The sequence below is a fragment of the Cyphomyrmex costatus genome, unplaced genomic scaffold, assembly GCF_001594065.2.
Source record: "Cyphomyrmex costatus isolate MS0001 unplaced genomic scaffold, Ccosl1.0 scaffold306, whole genome shotgun sequence".
Classification (NCBI taxonomy): Eukaryota; Metazoa; Arthropoda; class Insecta; order Hymenoptera; family Formicidae; genus Cyphomyrmex; species Cyphomyrmex costatus.
This window is the reverse complement of record NW_017277190.1, coordinates 418697-428064: the sequence shown is the minus strand read 5'-3', so window position 1 is coordinate 428064 and position 9368 is coordinate 418697.

Below are 9368 nucleotides of genomic sequence, written 5' to 3'. Positions count from 1 at the left end.
AAACTATTTTACAATTATAATAATATTAATTATAGAGAATATGAAAACATATATATAGTTTATTCAATTACATGAAAAGAACGGTTTTATTTAAGTATCCAAAATTGTAGGCTAGATGTGAGTCTGTCTAAAAATAATTTTGTTTGGGGATCATCAAAATAATGATTTTTATTTAACTTATTTGCAAAATAATTATTTAGGACGTTGAAATTAGTTGTTGTAGAATGTTAAAATTTTTTATAGCATTGTTGTCAGTGGCTGCGTTCAGTCGAAAAAAAAACAACTTATGCGACTGTTGCAAAATTTTTAATATAAATAATTATATACATTCACATCTAGTGACGAGTTGTTAACCTCAGGAGAAATTAGAAGACAAGACCAATCATATTAAAGAATTGTACAATAGTTACAAAGTTAATTTTCTGACAAGGAGTTTAAGTGGTTTTCATAATTATTTTGATGATATCCAACCAAGTTAATTTCAAATCTATATTTAGTATTAAAAATTTTAGATATTTCAGCAAAATATTTCTTTCCACGTACAGGAATACGACATTTAAAACTTGTATACAGTTGTCGCAACTATAATGTTTTTTATACTTGACCGCATAATCACTGCCATCAGGAGAAATCCATTTCCTCGACAACGGAGATCATTCTGAGACCAGTCGGAAGACGCGAGTTGTGCGTCTAACCTAAAGAATGCTCAAAGATAGAGGAGGGTGGGTGGAAGGAAAGGGGGAGAAAAAAGCGCGCGAACGAGGGAAGGCTCATCGACGATTAACTCGAATCTACGGTTTCGTCGGGCTCGCAAATAAGGAATCTGCGCGCGAAACTGGTTTTCTCCGGGCGACACTCTTCCTCCACGAGCAGAATCGCTTGTAGCCGTTGAGAGGACGAAAACATTGGATCCGCGCGACATTTCGGATATCGTGGCCCGCGTCAACGGTCAGCGCGAGCGGCGAATTTATGGACACGCTTCACGAGAGTCGAGGATATGCGCACGGCAGGACGAGGAAACGCGGAGCCAACGGACACGGGAGATCGAAGGAAGACCGGAGAGGCGAGACGAGAAACGAGAGACGTCGCCGAGCATGTAATACGAGCGGACTCGTTAATGGCGTTAACACGACGAATCGACGTACCTTTTCACGCTCATATCTCCTTTTGGTAGCCGGACTCTAAAACGGGAATTCTGTGCGATTCTACTAGCGCGTGAATGAAACGACTTGGACATTAGGATGATACGAAAAACGGGCCCCGCGCTTGCAAGTGGTATGTGCGGGAGCGACCATTATTTTACGCGTTCAAGTAATTTGAGCCGTCTGAAAGTGGACGGCTCAAACAGATGGAGGATGCCCAATAACGAAATCAGAGCCTGGATAAAGGATAGCGATCGTGCTAGTTTCTTTATTGAGAGAAGAGACCCACCCGTTTCCTGAACAACAGCAAACGATTCGAATTTAGAGAAAATTTGCTGGTCAATTTTTCTTTTCTAAAAATTAGCGAAAAAAAGTATCTAAAAATTTAGTTTTTACATACTTTTATTTATTATAAAAAATAACATAATTTAATTTACTTTTGTTATCAAATTAATTAAAATAACTAAATAAGAAATAAATATAAGATGTTTAAGCATAATTGGCGGTACTGCTAAAAGTTTCGACATTCCAGGAAGCAGATTGAGTGTCTTACATGATTATTTTGATGCTCTAACAAAATTCTTTTCAAATCTGTGTCTATATAGTTAATTTTGAGACACTTTAGTACACCGTTCTTTTCGTGCAACTTGGCAGCCTATTCAACTTCCGCACGCGCGATTCCATTCACCTGTCGTCGCTATACAAGCTAAAGAGATTCAACGCAAACACAGTCGGCAGAAGAGTGGCGAACGGATATCGGCATTGTAGCGCCAACAGACTCGCCGAAGGCGTTAATGCTGTCGGTGGGTGAGGATCGGTCGGCGACTCCCGACGACGCGAAAAGAAAAGAGACGTGCGAGCGAGCGAGCGAGCGCGTGCACGCACGTGGAATAAGAAAGGTGGGAAATAGAACGCGAAGAGAGACGTGCGAGAGAGGGACGGACTCGAGTCTTCGGAGGAGGCTCGTCGGACACGGTCGAACGGTCGGCCACAGGAAAGCAGAACGTAACAATTACTATCTGCGCTCGATCGGCGCGCGGCAAGATTAACGATCTTACTCTCTCGGCGGGCACGTCGGCCCCGTCTTGAGCCGCGATTGCTTACGGAAGGGGTGCGAGAGAGCTAACGTTAAAGTCACCTCCTCCTTTGCTCAATGAGATATTGCCTGCCAAGCTAGCTGCGTTCGCATATTACCAGGTTCACACGGAAAGAACGGTTCGAGTACATTTCAAAATTTAGCTATAGATACTAAAATCATTTCAAGCCATCATCAGTCAAGAATAAAGCAAAAACCGGTGTATTGACACATATCGAATTATGCTATCATACCTACTATAAAGTGGTCACCTCCCAAGGGAGAGTTATCCCGTAACCGTAACTTGGAAAGCTATGGATGGTTATCAAATAAATTGAGTACATGCGATTAAAATATTAATTCAAAGCGGCAAATATAGTTTAAAGCAATACAACCGACATGCAAACAAATCAGCATAAGTATAAGGTCTAACATTCTAATATAGAATACGTCAGATTTTTAAAGAAACAGCCAAAGGATGCAATCAACGATTACATAGTGCAAAAATATAAAATGTGGACCTAATAGTTACATGTCAGAAGTTTTAAAAAATATCGTTGGATTCTCAAAATAATTATGTAGGACGCTCAAACTAGTATGTCAACATTTTTTATTGCCTTACATTTCCTATATAATTATTTTTATGATCCAATAAAATTATTTTCAGATCTGTATCTACCTAAATTTTGAGATTCTCAGCAAAATTGTTCTTTCCATAGCCTGAGAAGGACGTTAACGAGAATTAGGACGAAGGAATTACCGACAGACACGACTTGTTATTTGTCATCGTAAATTGTATTAAGTCACTTCCGTCGCACTGATCAGTAAAAAAATATTCAAACATTTCGTGCGAGAAAGAGCAAATGAACGACAAACGCCTTCTCTTAATTGACGAAAGTACGCGTCAAGTGCGAGATAAGACGAAAACTTTATACGCATCAACAACTGTCTTGAGATTTGTATTCGGGATAAAGTCCTGTACTGCAGATTTTGTTAGAGGTGGACTTTTATTAGTGAGATTACAGAATGAGACATTTCACTAATAAGTAATTCACTTTGATAAATTATGTAAAAATTGCATTCATTTTGAAAATCTCTTTCAAGAGTGTACAAATAATTAAATAAGTGATGCCTCTGTGTATAATCAAGACAATTATTTGGGTGCTCAATAATCGCTTATCTACACAAGTCTGTTTCCTTTTAAATTCTCGCAAAATATAATAAATGCGACGACACTACATAAAAACATTTAAATATACAGCTTAATTTAAGCGTCGATACATCGAAAGTGTCGAAGCCTTTCAGAATGATGTTCGCTCGTTACTGAAGATCCAGAAAGAAGGAGGAGAAAAAGGTTTTGACAGAGAAGCGAAAGGAGAGGAGGAAAGGGGGAGGAAGTGGCGCGATCCGGCAATAATACGCGAGAAATCGTGAATTAGTGAGAGTCTTTTTGATCGTGCGGACGGAGAAAAGGAGTGCCCGATGATTTCTCGCCCAATTAGAGTCGACCGGGCTATAAACTTCTTCGCGGATAAGATAGGACCCCGGTTTTCTGTGTTCCCGTGTCCAAGGCGAGAGAGGGGCCTGTAATGTCCCGCTTCAGCCCGGAAGCCTTCCAGGTCGCATATAGACCGGGAGTTTGACTTGAGAACAGAAAGAAAGAAGGGAGAAAAAGAGAAAAATGAGATCAAGGACTTAAGCCAGCAGAAGGATGAAGAGAGAAAACAAATCGGGGAGACACAAGGAAGATTAACAGAAAGCTGCGAAGAGTATAAAATAAGAAAGAGAGAGAAAGGGGATAAAGCTGTAGAATTTTAGGGAAGACAGAATCAGAGGGAGGAGAGGAAAGAGGGTACCTGAGCATTGGGACGGAGCTAATTGGCTCGTCCAGTGCCCATTGAAATCGCCGTCCCGGTATCGCCTTCGATCCACAGAGCACATATACGTGCCAACGTTTCAGGACGATCAATTAAATGGAAATGGTCGGGAGATATCCCACCAGAAACAGACGTTCTCGCACGTTTCACGCTTCGCCGGGTTAACCCATCGGCCGCGGAACGGCGCGGCGCGGCGCGGCGCGGCGCGGCGCGGCATCGCCCGAAAACGAGACTCTCCGAGCTTTTTCGTACAAAAGAGAGGGAAATAGAGCGAATGATTGGGCGCGATCGTGGTCGCGTGCATCACGATTCAACGAGCTGTGAGCATAAGAATTCGGCCGAGAGGAATTCACGGTCGGATGATTCTCTTTTGCCGCTATACTTTACGATAATTCTGCGAGATAAGGAAAATTAACGCACGAGTACACGGCACACACAAGTTATAAATATATTATATTATATACAGATTCCAGTATATCTCGTAGACGTAGCGTATAGCCGGCCAAGAGATAGTAGGTATATAGAACCAATTCTTTTATCGATTGTGAGATTTTGCCAAGATTTGTGTATATTGCACACCTACAGTGGCTGCTAAAAGTTTCCGGCTAATAAGCAATTTTATTATATCGCTCATATAAAGATCTAGTATACTTGAGATGTTGTATAGATGGAAAGAATCCTCTTGGCGCTAAGAGGATATGAAACTTTATTTCCGTAATTAATCATTTTCGAATTTCTTAATGGAAGCGCAACTGAAATAATCATCGAACCGAACATATCAGTTACGCATTCCAGAATCGAAAACCACACATTTTCTATAAAATAAATTTCTACATAAGTATTCGTGCTAACGGCAGGTGCATTATCGAGACCCGTATATCTAAATTACTACTGACGATCCTTTCGCGGCAAACGCGTGTACTTGTAAAATGGTTATTTAAATCAATCTATTTAAATGAATTCATCGAGAATTCGCAAAGTATATTCGAAATGAGAGTCAAAACTGTCTTCAATAATATAATAAAAAAAAACAAATACAAATTTCTCCCCAATAACAAAGATATTCTGTTTCGATGCCAATTTTATACGCAGTCAACGAAAAAAGAATATCCTTCTTAAATTCTCTACTATTATAATATATATTACCATAATTTATCTATTAATATTTCTCAAACGAAAAGAATAACAGTAAAGATATCGTCACAGTGCATCATGTAAAGATTTGCGAATATGCCTGACTATACTTCGATCTATACGCTTATAAAATCTCATCTTTCGAGGTCGAGACTATCGATTTTATTCAAATCATTTGAATCTTTTCATTTTGAAATTTCAGATTAATTGGCTATATTTAGCAGAATCGTTAATGTTGCAACTGTCGAAAGCTTTTTTCGCACTAATTGGATTGTAACATTTTGCATTATCAAAGAAACATTGATTCAGAAAGAGAGAAGAAGAGAGAGACAGAATTTACATTTAAAAATAAACTTTTAAAAATTTCTCTGAATGTCGATAAAATTCCATGAAAAGCCCTGATTTTCAATGGTATGAAAAACGAGATCCCCTGAGAATTCCAAGTTTCCCAAGTTTTCCAATAAACAACCTATTTTAGATCAAGAAGAGCACTCCTATCTCAGGGAAGGAAAATAGTTGTAAAATATACGTTCTGCTGAACGCGGTCAATGGATCGAATTGGAAGCTTCGAAGCGTCATAAGCTTCTGTTATCGGCTGGCTGTTTCACCGATGTTACTCGCAACCGTTCTATTTCGCGGCAATCGGCATCGCATCTCCGAAGGAGAAGGTGTGCTCCCAGGATATAATGCATGCTCCTCGCCCTTCATTCGTCCAGCTCGCTTTGCTCGCGTGCAACCTGCATGTACCACGTAGCTCACGCTCTCACATGGCACCCCTTGTAGACGCGTGTGCGTGCGTGCGTGCGTGCTAAGGCCGGTGACCGAAGTAATGGCGCAGAAGCCGACTACTCCCGCGATCTGAAATGAGCGGACTAGGATGGTGTCGACGTGATGTACAGCGACAGGGTCGATAGCGTTACAAGAGCTACTAACCCTTCCCTCCTTTCGAGACTTCCCTCCACTCTTCATGCTCTTCTCCTCGTTCTCCACCGACTCGGCATCTTCTCCCAATGCATCGGCATATAAACCACCGTCTCGCAGTCCTCCCTTCGTCGTTTCTCTCTTTCTCTCGTCACTTACTCGATCTCGTTGTCTTTCGATGCTATATCCCTCGCTTCTCTCCTTACTCACTTATACCGCGACTCGACCGATTTTTCTGCTCCTTATCCCTCTTCGCCGTATCCCGATACGTTTTCGGTGTCACTTCCATTATTTCATCATCTTACCGTATCTCCTTTTCCCTCGTGTCTCACACCTTTCTCTTCGTTCCCTTTTCTGCTCGATATCTCGCTGCGTCTTGTCTTCTCTTCACACACTCGAGTGCAATCGCGTTCACGTGTGACGAAGACGCCTAGGAATGCGCGTAAAGTGACCAGCTTATTATCGGAAACATTAGCATGTTTATATGGAAGCAGATTCGCATGCAATGTTCTGCCGTTCTTTTGTATTTGTGATCGATCAAATGCCCGCCCGAGGATACGTCTAGTCAAGGAATACGCGACAAAAAAGAAGTAGTCCTTCCTCTTTTTTTTTTTTTTCTTTATCTCTGTCGTGAGATAGAACCGATTATCATCGCGCAAACGCTCGGCATACAAATGATTGTGTTATCATCGGGTATACGGTCGAATTGCGTTATCATGTATAGCACGTATGAATTGGTGCTCGATTCGCTGGAATGCAACGAGAACCGGATGACTTTGGCTGTGCACTCGGCCTCGGCCACGATAAAATATCCAATTGCTATAGTGATAAGCGCGCTGAGAATTGATTGTGGGGAATTTGTTCGGCAGCGATCAGAAGAAGAGTGGGAATGGGATACACACGCGGCTCATATAAGGTGCTGTGATGTCACGGCGCGAATGAAGTGGCCGAGAAAGAGAGAAGGAAAAAAAAGACGCAGGAGAAGCTGGCGCGAACCAGGGAACGGTTAAAATGTAACGAGGTCCGAACTAAAAAGAACGATTTAATTTATCTGCAGAAAAACACGAGCTGCACCGAAGCGACGCAGCGCGCACGGAAGATGAGATAACGGAGGGGCCCAGAATACGAAATTCCCGGGGTACCGAAAACCGGGTGCGAATGTGCGACACCACAGAGATCCACCAATTTGTAATCAATTAAATCCACCATCGGCGCAAACCCACAAGATAATCTAGTTTTCTCACTTTTAATTTTCTTACGGTACATCGTTATCGCATCGATCGGCATACGAATTATCGTTTTATCGACCACAAGTGTGTCTGAAGTGCATTGAGCAACGAATGGACAGAACTATATAAACTTCTTCAACAATCGAACGATCGCCGCGAAGAAAGTTAAAAGTTTCTCAAAAATAATGTATAAAAAGGACAAAAGACTATCTAACCGAAAATAGCCGTTACTCTAAAATTAATACAAACGAAGAGTACCTATCTATATAAATGTTTTCAACAACAATAATAATAATAAGTTTTCAATCCGATAGAGCGCCCAGTGGCTATCTAATGATGATATCATCGTCAACTTGGAAGGATATACGTGTCGAGCGCGCGAAAGGGTGTAAAAGAAAAGACCGAGTGAACCCTTCTACCTGTTGGCCGATTGACAAATCGCACTACTATCGTCCATCCAAGATCACTCGATCCCCGTCGTATCGAATTACCCCTTACAAGAATTCAAATATAACCGCAAGACTGCGCTTACTCCTACTGCTCCACGTTTTCGAAACGAAAACTACTCGCATGTTCTGAGAAAACGGACAGATTCTAGTCTAATCATATATGCATCGTTTGCTTACACAAAGATAGAACAAAATTTTCATACCCGTATCATTATCTCGGGGAGGTATCTCTTAAATATCATACAATATTTTTATGTATTCTAAAGATCATACGATTGTATAAAGCAGAAAATTCTAATACACGCTACAGTAATCTATATAATAACAAATTTTAGTATTAATATTTCAATAATAAAGTTTGGTATTAGATAACTTTTATTTTTTATAAATATTAAAAATAAATCGTTTCAATTTTCATCATAATGCTGAAATAATAATAAAATTGCCCAAAATATTGCTCAAAATATTATCAATGTATCTATATGATATTCTTAACTGTGTTTTCTGAAAACTTTGCTTAAAAAATTTATAAAAACATTTTCTTTTTTGCAAAATCTTCATTACTGCATATCACCTTTTATCAAATTTTGTACGTCTGCATATAATAAATCGATAAATAATTATACATCTTTTAAATGATAATGTCCTAATCTATTTTAGTACTATGAGTATAAATAATAACTAACACATATTGCCTCCTTACCTTCGATGTTGATAAAATTAGGCTCATTCGACACGTTTTTGCGCGAAATGAACGAACCTTGTAAAAAAGAGTGTCGCTCTCGTTAAAGTTGACGACCGTTTAGATTAGAAAATTGTTCACATCGATGACATATGTAGAGGAACATAAAAATATTGTAAGAAATAACTATCTTCTTCTCGGGCTGTGTGGCTCTGCGGCAAGACGGTAACACGAACTACTACGAGGTCTCGGTTCGAGTCCCGAGCATCAAGCCATTTTTTCTCGGCCCGACTCTTACTAACATGTAAATGAGGCTACAATAAATATTTTTTACTCAAATTACACTCTTCCTTAAAAACATAAATACTTTGTTTTAAAGATAAATTATTTTGTATATAATTTTTATTTTTACAGCAGAGAATTTGTGTTTGTAAAACAGAGAATTAAATTCTATGCTATCGATGTGATGGATTTTCTAATTTGAATATTTGTCGACTGTAACACACAATTAATATCTCGCTCGCGGAGCAAAGCGACACTTTTTTTGCCAGATTCGTTTATTCCGCGCAAAAATGCGCCGAATGAGTCTAATTTCATCAACATCGAAAGTTAGGAAGCTAAACTCAATAATTACCAAAAGTATTCAGTTGTTGTACATACCTTTTCCGTTACCTAAACTGTTCGGCGATTTATAGGTATAATTTGAATGAATAAATCGCACTAAATATCTACTCCATCATCATCTCGATACAACGATTTGTTCATTAATTAATCGTATGTGTTGCCGATCGTTTATCGCGAAGGTCGTGAAGGATAATAACGCGGCGGAGCTCACGCCACTACCTATCTGTTTGAGTTT